The 16,051-nt window shown below is 43.6% G+C and overlaps 2 long non-coding RNA genes across 5 annotated transcripts in view; both read left to right on the top strand.

Annotated features, from left to right (window-relative positions):
- The window catches only part of LOC127908817 (uncharacterized), a 29,964-nt gene extending 14,509 nt beyond the window's left edge, over positions 1–15,455 (top strand). The window contains exons 2-3 of one of the 2 annotated variants that reach the window (XR_008068569.1): positions 8,045–8,242; positions 9,508–15,455. This is a non-coding gene — a long non-coding RNA (uncharacterized LOC127908817). The remainder of the gene's footprint in view (positions 1–8,044; positions 8,243–9,507) is intronic. The other variant, XR_008068568.1, reaches the window with a different exon arrangement.
- On the top strand, positions 5,256–6,903 carry LOC127908815 (uncharacterized). Of its 3 annotated transcripts, XR_008068562.1 has the most exons (4): positions 5,256–5,683; positions 5,884–5,933; positions 5,984–6,233; positions 6,284–6,903. It is a non-coding gene; the product is annotated as an uncharacterized LOC127908815 (long non-coding RNA). The 3 variants fall into 3 exon arrangements; XR_008068564.1 differs by lacking the exon at positions 5,884–5,933 and having other exon boundaries at positions 6,084–6,233; XR_008068563.1 differs by lacking the exon at positions 5,884–5,933 and having other exon boundaries at positions 6,034–6,233.
- Positions 15,456–16,051: the final 596 nt, after the last annotated feature.

Below are 16,051 nucleotides of genomic sequence, written 5' to 3'. Positions count from 1 at the left end.
AAACAATATCTTTAGTTATTGACCTCACAATAAGCCATATTCACATCATTTACCTAACTGATATTACTAAGATGCAGCAGCCGTGGAGATGGACATTGGAGCTGAAAGTAGGAAGGCCTCATTTATTTAAGAAATACATTGTGAATCATTTGTGACACACTAGAGCTGGCAGTAGCACTCAGCATTTCAACAACACTTCAACAACAGCACTTCAACAACAGCACTTCAACAACAGCACTTCAACAACAACAGCACTTCAACAACAGCACTTCAACAACAGCACTTCAACAACAACACTTCAACAACAACACTTCAACAACAGCACTTCAACAACAGCACTTCAACAACAGCACTTCAACAACAGCACTTCAACAACAGCACTTCAACAACAGCACTTCAACAACAGCACTTCAACAACAACACTTCAACAACAACACTTCAACAACAGCACTTCAACAACAGCACTTCAACAACAGCACTTCAACAACAGCACTTCAACAACAACACTTCAACAACAGCACTTCAACAGCACTTCAACAACAACACTTCAACAACAGCACTTCAACAACAGCACTTCAACAACAGCACTTCAACAACAGCACTTCAACAACAGCACTTCAACAACAGCACTTCAACAACAACACTTCAACAACAGCACTTCAACAACAGCACTTCAACAACAACACTTCAACAACAGCACTTCAACAACAACACTTCAACAACAACACTTCAACAACAGCACTTCAACAACAGCACTTCAACAACAGCACTTCAACAACAGCACTTCAACAACAGCACTTCAACAACAGCACTTCAACAACAGCACTTCAACAACAGCACTTCAACAACAGCACTTCAACAACAGCACTTCAACAACAACACTTCAACAACAACACTTCAACAACAGCACTTCAACAACAGCACTTCAACAACAGCACTTCAACAACAGCACTTCAACAACAACACTTCAACAACAGCACTTCAACAACGTGCCTATAAAATGTCTTAGACTTAACCCTTGTGTGGTGTTCATGTTTTTGTTATTCACCCAATGCCTGATGGACCCACAACATTCTTGGGTTTTAAAACAATACAGCCATAACAATTTACGTAAAAAGATGTAATACTTAATCGTTGACTTATATCAATTACAAGCTATATAGACAGCATACACAGTTAATATTTGACATTTACCTCTGCTAGATCACATTTATCAAAATAAATCATGTTTATCTTGAACAAATCTAATTTAAAAAATGTAACAACTATCGCTGTTTATTGCTTTGAACTGAACAAATTGGAAGGACAAACATTTTACAGCATTTTATGGAATTTAAGAATGAGCCCCATTGAAAACAAATCAAGGCCGGGCTACACACCACATGAGGGACAGTGTGTGTGTTGCAAATGTATTTATTGCACTTGATGCATGTATACTGTGTCTTCATGTCCTTCTCTGGTCGACACATATCGTAACACTTCTTCTTATTGCGACCTTGCAATCTAAAATGATGAAAACACATAGTTATGGAATTTTACTAACATCTCACTCACGTAAATAGTTACAGCAGGCCAACGTAGGAGAGTAAGACACACATACATGCAATAACATCACTCACACTTACTTCCGGTATTGGAGTTGTTGGTTTTGTGGGTCGGGCAGATGGGGCACCAGCATCCTCCTCCTGAATCCTCCTCATGATGGCTGCAGAAGCTGGGATATGTTGCCTCCTCTGGATTTGAGGTCTTACCAATGCCTTGCCCAGCTCCTCAAGAAAGAGCCATCTCCTCTGGAGCCAAGATTTTGAAGAATATCACAAGTGCCCAGCGTAGGGTTCTTCTTTTGCAGCTGAAGCCAGTCACCAGCTTGTCTAAACTGCACCCCTCCTATTGTGGCATTGTAATCCATTAGGATTTCTGTTTTTTTATGTTTCTGGCTACAGATTCTTCCATCCCTATGCAGCGTACTCATAAGTATCACGTTTGCCTTTCTTTGGCATGTAGGACACTAGGGACGTGTCGGTCGAGAACACAAACTTAGAGGAATTGATAAGCTTATTCCGTGTATTCAACAGCTGAGATGGGAACTCTGGCATGTTTTTTTGTACTGTTCCTACCATTGTCAGCTTCCTCTTGAGGAGCTCCTGTCCCAGCTTGTGGGAAGTAAAAAAGTTATCGCGTGAGATTTGTGGACACAGAGTCCGTGTGTAATATCCAGGAAAACCCTCATCCCTTGGTTGTTTTCAGGGGCTCCTCCATCTGGCTTCCCCATATACACTTGCAAGTTCCACACATATGATAAAGCAGCATCACATGCAGCCCAGATCTTGACTCCATATTTTGTGGGTTTAGTATGGTATGTACTGCCTGAAGGGGCAGCGGCCCCTAAATGGCATAAGCTGCTCATCAACAGTAACGTTGGGCCCAGGGTTGTAAAACATGGGAAGACGGACCAAGCACTCACCTGGTTGCAGCTAGTGTGTCTCTCTGCTGCCGAGCTGGATATTTCTGGAAATAATGTGGAAGTTTTCCACACACATTGTTGCACAGAAAAGTTCTCTGCCAGTTTCTGCATCCCACGGGGATTCTGTGGATTGCCCACTTGATCTAAAAACACTAGCAAGGACCAGAACCCCAAAGTATGCATGTAAATGAGTTTGGTCCATCTCCTTCCATCTCTCTCCAAAAACACCTCCAAATTAGTGCAGTCCAGAATGATTTTCTGGATGGTGTCTGAGATGAACTGTTCAAAAGAAGACTTTAAGTCCTGCACATGAGTAACCGCCATTCGCGTCGGTCCTGGTTGCATCCTTACCGCATTGGCAGCCATGCGGAGTGGCTCATTCCTTAGGCAAGAAGACCATTCAATTCACAATTTTTGACGGGCTGGTCATGGGGCTGGCTGCTGATGGGCTGGTCCTGGGTCTGGCTGCTGACGGGCTGGTCCTGGGGCTGGCTGCTGACGGGCTGGTCCTAGGGCTGGCTGCTGACGGGCTGGTCCTAGGGCTGGCTGCTGACGGGCTGGTCCTGGGGCTGGCTGCTGACGGGCTGGTCCTAGGGCTGGCTGCTGACAGGCTGGTCCTGGGGCTGGCTGAGGGTCAATCTCATCCTCTTCTTCCAATTCACTGTCAGTCCATTTCACAGAGACATTATCCTCATATTCTGAAAATTCTTCATCTTCCAAAGTGGAAAACACTCCACACAAGCTTCTCTCTCTGTAAAACGTTTTGCCCTCTGAGCAGAGATTATTTTTTGCCACACTAATTGATTGTGGTAAGGAGCCACACATATTCATTTGTTATGTTCCTCCCCCAATTTGCACCTGGCTGGGGTAGAGTGTGGGAAAATACAGAATTTTTCCAATGTATCGAAATAATGTATTGTAATAACATTGTGCGGGTTCCCGCAAGACATTGTGTAGTTTCTCACACTACAAAGGGTAAAGAGTGTGAGGAATGCGGGAGACAGCACCAATAACCTGTCTATGTTGAAACAGCAGGCCCAGGGAGGAGGTACACAGCAAACCTTTTTGTTACATTTTTACTTATTTTCACCAAGACATCACATTTTTCCACACTTTTATTACCCGAACACCACATATGTAATATAAATGTGTAGGGGGGTGCACAGTGTGTAGGGGGGTGCACAGTGTGTAGGGGGGTGCACAGCATGTAGGGGGTGCACAGTGTGTAGGGGGTGCACAGCGTGTAGGGGGTGCACAGCGTGTAGGGGGTGCACAGTGTGTAGGGGGTGCACAGTGTGTAGGGGGTGCACAGTGTGTAGGGGGTGCACAGTGTGTAGGGGGTGCACAATGTGTAGGGGGTGCACAGTGTGTAGGGGGGTGCACAGCGTGAACTCAATGAAATGTGTTATTTTGCATGTTCTTCACAGAAAATGAGCCAAGGCCAATGACTCTCAGGTTGAAAATATAATTATTTGTAACATTTTTCTTTTAGTAAACATTGAAAATGTGTCCCACCAACCCGAACACCACACAAGGGTTAAATAATAATGAAACTAAAAAAGTCTTATTAGTAATTATAAAGTGCTTTTAAATTAACTTCTAGAAACACGAGTTTGGCCAGTCTTTGGTTTGAGGATCATGTGGTGAGTTATGCATGCTAATTTAGCCTACCAGATGCTGTTATATTGCCATGCCGTAAACACAGTCAACACAAATCCATTTTGTAACAACAATATCATGGGATAAAATAGAATAAATTAGAAAACTATATTTTTCCCAAAATGCATATAAGCCTAGCTGATGATATTAGGTTGCTGTGTTTAAAAAAAAGGATGATCAGATACTTCAGTTGTAACTTGAACACGGTTCCAAATTTTGACTATACTTTTTTATTTTTTGTATTTAACTAGGAGAGTCAGAAAGAACTAATTCTTATTTACAACATTTACAATGTGCTTACACAGTGGGAAATGCAGAAGTATTTTATTTTCGCATTTTAACTGGTGAAGTCAGTTAAGAACAAATTCTTATTTACAATGACAGCCTACCCTGGCCAAACCCTAACCTAGGCGACGCTGGGCCAATTGTATGCCGCCCTATGGGACTCCCAATCACGACTGGTTGTGATACAGCCTGGAATTGAACCAGGGTCTGTAGTGATGCCTCTAGCACTGAGATGCAGTGCCTTAGACTGCTGTGCCACTCAGGAGGCCCAGTATTTTTTTAACAGTAGCCTGTATAGAAATCAACATTTCTTTGTTGCTGCAGCATGCGCTCATTAGTTGTTATGCTCTGTTGGGGGAATTATGAAATGTTCTGCTTGTCTCCTGTAAAATGACATAGAATTGCATGAAGTGTGTTTAAAAAAGGGAATGTTTTCTTAGACTGCAAATAAGACGATAGATTCATGCAGTGGTTGAATTACAATGGAGATCTTTTCACCATGTATGCGGTGGTCTGCCAATCCACAACCTTCTGGCTACTTTGCCATATAATGCTTACAAAACAAATAACTGTTTCTAAAACTGCATATCTAAGACTCTGGTCTGTTCTAGGATTGAGGGTAAACGGTAAGTGTGTTATCTGCTGTCCACTTTATGTTGTAATTATTATTTGGGGTATAGGGGAGGGTAACTTGTTTTTTAAGCATTCAGGGAGGGTCAGGTAAAAAATATATTTGACTGAAGGGAGGGCCATCCATTTTCAATTCAGAGAGGACCTATTATCTCCCGTTATCCCTCATTACAAATAATGTGCAGTCCCTAAAAGGTTGAAGTGAATGGAGCAGAGTTCTAAGGCTGTGTTAGAGGAAGTAACAGGTTGATGTGAATGGAGCAGAGTTCTAAGGCTGTGTTAGAGGAAGTAACAGGTTGACGTGAATGGAGCAGAGTTCTAAGGCTGTGTTAGAGGAAGTAACAGGTTGACGTGAATGGAGCAGAGTTCTAAGGCTGTGTTAGAGGAAGTAACAGGTTGATGTGAATGGAGCAGAGTTCTAAGGCTGTGTTAGAGGAAGTAACAGGTTGATGTGAATGGAGCAGAGTTCTAAGGCTGTGTTAGAGGAAGTAACAGGTTGATGTGAATGGAGCAGAGTTCTAAGGCTGTGTTAGAGGAAGTAACAGGTTGACGTGAATGGAGCAGAGTTCTAAGGCTGTGTTAGAGGAAGTAACAGGTTGATGTGAATGGAGCAGAGTTCTAAGGCTGTGTTAGAGGAAGTAACAGGTTGATGTGAATGGAGCAGAGTTCTAAGGCTGTGTTAGAGGAAGTAACAGGTTGATGTGAATGGAGCAGAGTTCTAAGGCTGTGTTAGAGGAAGTGACAGGTTGATGTGAATGGAGTAGAGTTCTAAGGCTGTGTTAGAGGAAGTAACAGGTTGATGTGAATGGAGCAGAGTTCTAAGGCTGTGTTAGAGGAAGTAACAGGTTGACGTGAATGGAGCAGAGTTCTAAGGCTGTGTTAGAGGAAGTAACAGGTTGATGTGAATGGAGCAGAGTTCTAAGGCTGTGATAGAGGAAGTAACAGGTTGATGTGAATGGAGCAGAGTTCTAAGGCTGTGTTAGAGGAAGTAACAGGTTGACGTGAATGGAGCAGAGTTCTAAGGCTGTGTTAGAGGAAGTAACAGGTTGACGTGAATGGAGCAGAGTTCTAAGGCTGTGTTAGAGGAAGTAACAGGTTGACGTGAATGGAGCAGAGTTCTAAGGCTGTGTTAGAGGAAGTAACAGGTTGACGTGAATGGAGCAGAGTTCTAAGGCTGTGTTAGAGGAAGTAACAGGTTGATGTGAATGGAGCAGAGTTCTAAGGCTGTGTTAGAGGAAGTAACAGGTTGACGTGAATGGAGCAGAGTTCTAAGGCTGTGTTAGAGGAAGTAACAGGTTGACGTGAATGGAGCAGAGTTCTAAGGCTGTGTTAGAGGAAGTGACAGGTTCATGTGAGGCTGAAGCAGAATTTTAAGGCTGTGTTCTAAGGCTGGTCTATGTAAGTCCTAGCTGTTCCTGCCTGTCATGAGGCAGCACACTGTGACTACCTGGTAATTGTATGGCTCATTGGTACTGGCACAAACACACACATGCACATGCGCACACACATTCACATTAACACACACACGCATGCACGCACACAGACAGAACATCACAGCCATATCACAACTCATTCTGACCTGGTGACGTCACTGTGTGTGTGTGTGCGCGCGAGTGTTTGTTGAAGTTGAGTTCTAATGTTGAATGTCAAATCAAATCAAAGTTTTTTGGTCACAGCTCTCCACAACAGTGCAATATAAAGGCATGAAAAAATACACAAAAAAACAATCATGTTTTGTTTGGGAATATCACACCTGGTATTTAAAATACTGTTCTGTGTATTTGAGTATGTTTTAATACACAGCCCAAAACAAATACCTTTATTTGATTATTTCACAGTATGTTCGTATACTTATCTCAAATTCTAGTTTCAAAATCCTGAGTTGAATGCATGGGAGTGTATTTCATTTTTTTTTTAAATGTCCAATTGTATTTAAATTAATTCATTCACAGACTAAAATATATCTGAATACACATTCAAACACACACACACACACACACACACACACACACACACACACACACACACACACACACACACACACACACACACACACACACACACACACACACACACACACACACACACACACACACACACACACACACACCTCCCCCTACCTCACCAAAAACAGTCCAGGCTGTACTGTGTCAGGCTCTTTGCGACAGCCACACACAACCCTCCCCCCACACCTCATCCCCCAACGGTCCAGGCTGTGCTGTGCTTTGTCAGGCACTGAGCGACAAGCGGACAGACAGGCCAATTACCCCGTGGTGAAACTTCCAGCCGGATCCTCCAGGAGAGGAAGCTGAGGGTGGAAGGCCAGCCCGCTGCCTGAGCACCCAGAGAGGGATTTAGAGCTGTTCTCTGCCCCTGTCATGGATAAACCCACCCTGGGGCACCAGGGTCAGACACCAGCCTTCTTAATCGCTTTAGAGCCAGGCCAGAACGTGTGTGAACACACACACACACACACACACACACACACACACACACACACACACACACACACACACACACACACACACACACACACACACACACACACACACACACACACACACACACACAGAACACAGAGAAACACGTTGACACAAAGAAGCAATGAGACAGATGAAGATCCACCCACACACGCTGTTGATATAGCAGGCCAAACTTGAGCGAATTACATAGGTGTATGTGACATGGTGAAATTGTGGCATGGGGTGGCCTTTTATTTCCATGGCAATGTCCTACGGTCCACTAGGGGGCAACGCCAGTGTCCAGTAGACTCATACCAAGCTAGGGTGTTGAAGATGGTGTTGAGGATGTTGTTTAGTTTTGGAGTATTTTCTTGTTTTAACCCTTACCTTATTAAAAGCTCGGGAGCTATTACCGAACCTAAACCATAGAGTTTAGAGTCTGTGTCACATTGGCACAGTTTGACTGGCTGCTAACATGGGGCAATATACACTGAGTATACAAAACATTCCTAATATTGAGTTGCACCATCTTTTTTGCCCCCAGAACAGCCTCAATTTGTCGGGGCGTGGTCTCTACAAGGTGTCTAACGCGTAGAGGGGTGCTGGTCCATGTTGACTCCAATGCTTCCCACAGTTGTGTCAAGTTGGCTGGATGTCCTTCGGGTGGTGGACCATTCTTGATACACACAGGAAACTGTTGATTGTGAAAAACCCGGCAGCGTTGCAGTTCTTGAAAAAAACGGTGTGTCCGGCAACTACTACCATATCCTGTTCAACTACTACCATATCCTGTTCAACTACTACCATATCCTGTTCAACTACTACCATATCTTGTTCAACTACTACCATATCCTGTTCAACTACTACCATATCCTGTTCAACTACTACCATATCCTGTTCAACTACTACCATATCCTGTTCAACTACTACCATATCTTGTTCAAAGGATCTTAACTATTTTGTCTTGCCCATTCACCCTCTGAATAGCACACACACAATCCATGTCTCAATTTTCTTAAGACTGAAAGTTCTTTCTCCTCCCCTTCATCTACACTGATTGAAGTGGATTTAATAAGTGATGTCATTAAGGGATCATAGCTTTCACATGAATTCACCTGATCAAACTATATCATGGAAAGAGCAGGTGTTCTTAATGTTTTGTGCACTGAGTGTATACCGTAATTAAAACAGCAACACACTCCGTAATCTACAGATGGCATCACAGACGGCCCAACATGCTATCATTAAAAAGACCAGCCATGCCATTTCTCTGTTGCTGCAGTTACGGCGAGGGATAGCGTTTTCTCTGGAGATTGTGATATAGTCCTATACGTGCAAACATACTCACTGACACACATACAAAACAAGCTAACACACATACAAAAACACACTAACATACATACAAAAACACACTAACATACATACAGAAACACACTAACATACATACAGAAACACACTAACATACATACAAAACAAGCTAACACACATACAAAAACACACTAACATGCATACAAAAACACGCTAACAAGCCTGCAAAATTATGCTAACATACAAACAAAACACATTAACATAAATACAAAACAAGCTAGAATAGAAACAAAAAAACACACTAACATACATACAAAAACATGCTAACATACATACAAAACACACTAGCATGCATACAAAAACACACTAACATACATACAAAAACACACTAACATACATAAAGAAACACACTAACATACATACAAAAACATGCTAACATACATACAAAACACACTAGCATGCATACAAAAACACACTAACATACACAAATACAAAAACACGTTAACATACATAAAGAAACACACTAACATACATACAGAATGATCTGAAGCCTTCTTCACAACAATTGAACCGCTCTCTGTGAAGTTCTTGATGATCCGATAAATGGTTGATTTAGGTGCAATCTTACTGGCCGCAATATCCTTGCCTGTGAAGCCCTTTTTGTGCAAAGCAATGATGACGGCACGTGTTTCCTTGCAGGTGACCATGGTTGACAGAGGAAGAACAATGATTCCAAGCACCACCCTCCTTTTGAAGCTTCCAGTCTGTGATTCGACCTCAATCAGCATGATAGAGTGATCTCCAGCCTTGTCCTCGTCAACACTCACACCTGTGTTAACCTCTTGGTCCTACCTGGCATGCAGGCGTCCCATCTAGAGCTCTGGAAATGCAAATGTGCTACGTTAAATGCTAATAGTATTAGTTAAAACTCAAACGTTCATTAAAATACACATGCAGGGTATTGAATTAAAGCTACACTCGTTGTGAATCCAGGCAACAAGTCAGATTTTTAAAATGCTTTTCGACGAAAGCACGAGAAGCTATTATCTGATAGCATGTAACACCCCAAAAGACCCGCAGGGGACGTAAGCAAAATAATTAGCATAGTCGTCGCTACACAAACCGCACAAATAAAATATAAAACATTCATTACCTTTGACCATCTTCTTTGTTGGCACTCCTAGATGTCCCATAATCACTATTGGGTCTTTTTTTCGATTAAATCGGTCCATATATAGCCTAGATATCGATCTATGAAGACTGTGTGATAAACGGAAAAATAGCGTTTCATAACGTAACGTTATTTTTTTAAATTCAAAAAGTAGACGATTAACTTTCACAAAACACTTCGAAATACTTTTGTAATGCAACTTTAGGTATTAGTACACGCTAATAAGCTATAAAATTCATCAGGAGGCGATGTCAATTCTATAGGTGTCTGTTTCGAAAAAATGTCTTGGAGAGAGCTCGACCAAAACATCCGGTCGGAGACCGGAGGGAATCGATTCCCTTGATTCGGTTAGACCAAGAATCAATTGCGAATCAAATGACAAGACTCTAGACAACGTGTGGAAGCTGTAGGCACTGCAACCTCGGCCTCATTTAATTCGATTCACTTTGAACAATTCCTTGAAGTCGCGGATGGATATTTTTTTCCATTTTCAGTGATCAGATATTCCTGCACTTTTCGATGAAACGCACGTTCTGTTATAGTCACAGCCGTGATTTAGCCAGTTTTATAAACGTCTGAGTGTTTTCTATCCACACATACTAATCATATGCATATACTATATTCCTGGCCTGAGTAGCAGGGCGCTGAAATGTTGCGCGATTTTTAACAGAATGTTCTAAAAAGTAGAGGGTCGACTTAACAGGTTAACGAGAGAATCACTGACATGATGTCAGCTGGTCCTTTTGTGGCAGGGCTGAAATGCTGTGGAAATGTTTTTTGGGGATTCAGTTAATTTGCATGGCAAAGAGGGACTTGCAATTAATTGCAATTCATCTGATCACTCTTCATAACATGGTGGAGTATTTGCAAATTGCCATCATACAAACTGAGGCAGCAGACTTTGTGAAAATTAATATTTGTGTCATTCGCAAAACCTTTAGCCATGACTGTACATACAAAAACGTGCTAATATGCAAACTAAAATCAAACACACACAAAGCTACAAAGTTGCTACATGTGGACAAGACCAAATACAACCTCTACTTTATTATTGCTGGTGTCCTTCAACATCCTCCTCGCTCGTCCTCCCACTCCTCTCCCCTTGTCCTTCCCCCTTCCTCCCAACTGCCCTTCTCCCATTGTCCTCCCCATCATCTCCACCCCCCTCTCCCCTTCCTGCCCCTCTCCCCCCTTGTCTTCCCCCTCCTCCACCTTGTCCTCCCCCTCCTCTCCCCTTCACCTCCCGCTCCTCTCCCCTTCCTCCCCCCTCTCCCCATGTCTCCGCCCTCTTCTCCCTTCCTCCTCCACCTCTCCCTTTGTCCCCCCCTCCTCTCCCCTTCCTCTCCTCTCCCCTCTTCCCTTCCTCTCCTCCTCCTCTCCCCCTCCTCTCCCTTTGTCCTCGCCCTCCTCTGCCTTTCCTCCCACTCCTCTCCCCTTGTCCCCCCCTCTCTCCTTCCCCTCCTTCCAGTGCCATTACCTATATGAGATTGAAGGAGAGTGGGGACATGTGAGTATGCATGTGTTTGTTTAGGTGTGCCTATGTGTGTGTGTATGTGTGTCTATAAAGAACATGCTCCTAAGAGGGAGCTGTTAACGCCAAGCTGTACTTAGTCCCAGGGGCACACACACACACACACACACACTGCTTGAGCAACAAGGCTACGCTAAGTCACAGCCCATTTGTCTGCAGGCCTCACAAGGCTAGGGCTATTTTAAGATTTCTTCTGGCCTTGAGCGCTACACAGGAGAGAAACAAGTTGTATTTTAGCTGAAGAAATCCAGCACTCAGTGTATTGTACACCCAGGCCTGTACGTCCAGGCTTCTAGACTGTACACCCAGGGCTGTAAACTGTACATCCAAGCCTCTAGACTGTACACTCAGGCCTGTAGACTGTACACCCAGGTCTCTTGACTGTACATCCAGGCCTCTAGACTGTACACTCAGGCCTGTAGACTGTACACCCAGGTCTCTTGACTGTACACTCAGGCCTGTAGACTGTACACCCATGCCTGTAGACTGTACATCCAGGTCTCTTGACTATACACTCAGGCCTGTAGACTGTACACCCATGCCTCTAGACTGTACATCCAGGTCTCTTGACTATACACTCAGGCCTGTAGACTGTACACCCATGCCTCTAGACTGTACATCCAGGTCTCTAGACTGTACATCCAGGTCTCTAGACTGTACACTCAGGCCTGTAGACTGTACACCCAGGGCTGTAAACTGTAAATCCAGGTCTCTAGACTGTACACTGGGCCTGTAGACTGTACACCCATGCCTCTAGACTGTACATCCAGGTCTCTAGACTGTACACTCAGGCCTGTAGACTGTACACCCAGGGCTGTAAACTGTACATCCAGGCCTCTAGACTGTACACTCAGGCCTGTAGACTGTACACCCCTTGCCTCTAGACTGTACATCCAGGCCTCTAGACTGTACACTCAGGCCTGTAGACTGTACACCCATGCCTCTAGACTGTACAGCCTCACTTTTCCTTGGTTCAAATATACATCCAGTAATCTACTTCTAGCAAAAACACGGCGATACTGTACAGGATCATGATCGTCTCTCGAGTTGGTTACTGCTGTGTCTCAACACATTTTTTTCATTTTTCATAGGTTTACATCCAGCAATTGTCACCTATGAATATCATCACCTATGAAGATGTGACAGACAGCAGTTCCTCATTTAGCCAAATTTGTTATTGTCTCATGTGGTCTGTTCTCACCTCACAACATCTCCTGTTGTCTGTTCTATACTCACGTCGTCTCTCGAAGTCTGTTCTCGCCTCACGTCATCTCCCGTTGTCTGTTCTCGCCTCACGTCATCTCCCGTTGTCTGTTCTCGCCTCACGTCATCTCCCGTTGTCTGTTCTTGGCTCACGTCATCTCCTGTTGCCTGTTCTCGCATCACGTCATCTCCCGTTGTCTGTTCTCGCCTCATGTCATCTCCTGTTGCCTGTTCTCGGCTCACGTCATCTCCAGTTGTCTGTTCTTGGCTCACGTTTTCTTCCGCCTGGTGAGTTCAGTAGCAGAGGGAATCAATAACAGTGACATGGATTGTTTCTCCTTTCTCTTATTTCTCTCTTTCCCATCAATAAATAGCAATGTTCTGCATCATGTCAATCTATGTTCATTCATGTGAATACTTGAAGACGCATGTGTGTACTTACTACCACATATATGCCTTCCTGCCTGCCTCCCTCATCAAAACATGCAATCTAATTAACTTCCCTGGGATATGTGGGATTGTACCGTCCCACCTCGCCAACAGCCAAATTCAGAACAACAGAAATCTCATAATTAAAATTCCTCAAACATACAAGTATTATACACCATTTTAAAGATAAACATCTTGTTAATCCAGCCACCGTGTCTGATTTCAAAAAGGCTTTACAGCGCAAGCACACCTTGCGATTATGTTAGGGGCGGCAGCGTAGCCTAGTGGTTAGAGTGTTGGACTAGTAACCGGAAGGTTGCAAGTTCAAACCCCCGAGCTGACAAGGTACAAATCTGTCGTTCTGCCCCTGAACAGGCAGTTAACCCACTGTTCCTAGGCCGTCATTGAAAATAAGAATTTGTTCTTAACTGACTTGCCTGGTTAAATAAATGTAAAGTAAAAAAATTAAATAAAAAAGGTTATGGTATGGTTATCCACAGATAACCATACAGCAACTTTCCAAAGAAGGAGAGGTGTCACAAAAGACAGAAATAGCGTTAAAATGAATCACTAACCTTTGATGAGCTTCACCGGATGGCACTCTCAGGACTCCATGTTAGACAATATATGTGTTTTTTGTTCGATAAAGTTAATCTTTATGTACAAAAACCTAATTTGAAATTGGTGCGTTATGTATGCATTGTCTCAAACAAACAAAAGTGCAGAGAGCCACATCAAATTACAGAAATACTCATCATAAACATTAATGAAAGATACAAGTGTGAACACACAATTAAAGATAAACTTCTCCTTAATGCAACCGCTATGTCAGATTTCAAAAAAGTGTTACGCTAAAAGCACACCATGCGATTATGTTAGGTCAGCGCCGAGCCACAGAAAACCATTCATCCATTTTCCAACCAAGGAGAGGTGTCAAAAAACTCAGAAGTAGCTTTATAAATATTCATTTACCTTTGATGATCTTCATCGGTAGGCACTCCCAGGAATCCCAGTTCCACAATAAATGTTTGTTTTGTTCGATAAAGTGCATCATTTATGTCCAATTACCTCCTTTTTGTTTGTGCATTCAGTCCAGTAATCCAAATGCACAATGCGCAGGCACTTAGTCCAGACGAAAAATCAAAACAGTTCCATTAACGTTCGTGGAAACATGTCAAACGATGTATAGAATCAATCTTTAGGATGTTTCTATCATAAATGTTCAATAATGTTCCACCAGACAATTCCTTTGTCTTTAGAAATGAAAGGGAACGGCCGTCCGCGTGGCTTAGCTCATGGCATTCTGCCAGACCCCTGATTCAAACACCTCTTATTCGCCCCCCCTTCACAGTAGAAGCCTGACACAACGTTCTAAAGACTGTTGAGATCGATACTGTATAGTGGATAGGAAATCACTTGATAAACTACAAACCTCAGATTTCCCACTTCCTGATTGGATTTTTTCTCAGGTTTTTGCCTGCCATATGAGTTCTGTTATACTCACAGACATAATTCAAACAGTTTTAGAAACTTCAGAGTGTTTTCTATCCAAGCTACTCAATACTGCCCCCAGTCCCTGTTACGTTCCCCAGTTTATGTGTTGTAGTTTGTATGTTTGCATGTGTTTATTTCAGGAAATGGCTTCCTGAAATCCATCAAGCAGCTGATTGGTCGACTCCAGGGCTAATTGGAGAGCTGACCCCGCCCCCTCGTCAAGACACAGCTGTCTCCAATTACCTATACCAGAAGCTATATAAAAGCCAGTGTTCTGTGCAGGAGGAGAGAATTTTTTGCTGGAAGTAGATTTGCTAGAGTTTTGCTGGGAGGTCATTGCAGATATTTTGCTAGAGAGATTTTGCTAGAGAGATTTTGCTAGAGAGATTTTGCTAGAGAGATTTTGCTAGAGAGATTTTGCTAGAGAGATTTTGCTAGAGATTTTGCTAGGAGTTCATTGCTGAGAGTTGGTATGTTTTGTGAGTTTGTTGCTCAGATAGAGCTTATATGACGTCCTTTGTTTCTTAGTTTGTTTGTGAAAATTGTTTAATATTCTGTTTCATTTGTTCCCAGGGGGGAAGGGGAAGGCACCTAGGGAGTGCTTAGGCAAGAGGCCCGCGGGCATACATATACCCGTAGCATATTCGCTGTCTAGGCACACTAGGTAAGACCTGGGCGGACCACCCCTGTATTTTGGTTAGTGCACCAGGTGGTGCTAAATTAGGTAAGTAGTGGGTAGGCAGGTAAGATAGGAGAGGGGGGCTTTGAGATTTACTTTCTTTGCTTTGGTTCCGTCCAGCCCCTTTTCCCCATATTACCGTGTAAAGGAATAAAGTCCTTGTAAACGGTGCCACATTCTGTCTGTTGTCATCCTTACTCGCACCTACAGTCCATACCTTTTTCACTTCACGGAGTGGATGTCATAAGGTGTATGCACCAATTTGTAAGTCGCTCTGGATAAGAGCGTCTGCTAAATGACTTAAATGTAAATGTAAATGGGTAAGAGCTGGGCTGTAGGAGGGTGAGGGTAAGGGCTGGGCTGTAGGAGGGTGAGGGTAAGGGCTGGGCTGTAGGAGGGTGAGGGCTGGGCTGTAGGAGGGTAAGGGCTGGGCTGTAGGAGGGTGAGGGTAAGGGCTGGGCTGTAGGAGGGTGAGGGTAAGGGCTGGGCTGTAGGAGGGTGAGGGTAAGGGCTGGGCTGTAGGAGGGTGAGGGTAAGGGCTGGGCTGTAGGAGGGTGAGGGTAAGGGCTGGGCTGTAGGAGGGTGAGCTGGTGGAGTCTTTAACATCAGGTGAATTCTAACTTCAGACAAAACACTGCCGACTCCACAAATCTCTCACCCCTCTCTCCATCCCTTCAAAACGGTTTACATGTACCCGTTTCTCTCTCACCCCTCTCCCTTCCACACTCTCTGTTTT

Source organism: Oncorhynchus keta, chromosome 18 (genome assembly GCF_023373465.1).
Source record: "Oncorhynchus keta strain PuntledgeMale-10-30-2019 chromosome 18, Oket_V2, whole genome shotgun sequence".
In the NCBI taxonomy this organism is placed as follows: Eukaryota; Metazoa; Chordata; class Actinopteri; order Salmoniformes; family Salmonidae; genus Oncorhynchus; species Oncorhynchus keta.
The sequence above is the reverse complement of the archived record's forward strand: the minus strand, read 5'-3'. Positions and strand labels throughout refer to the sequence as shown.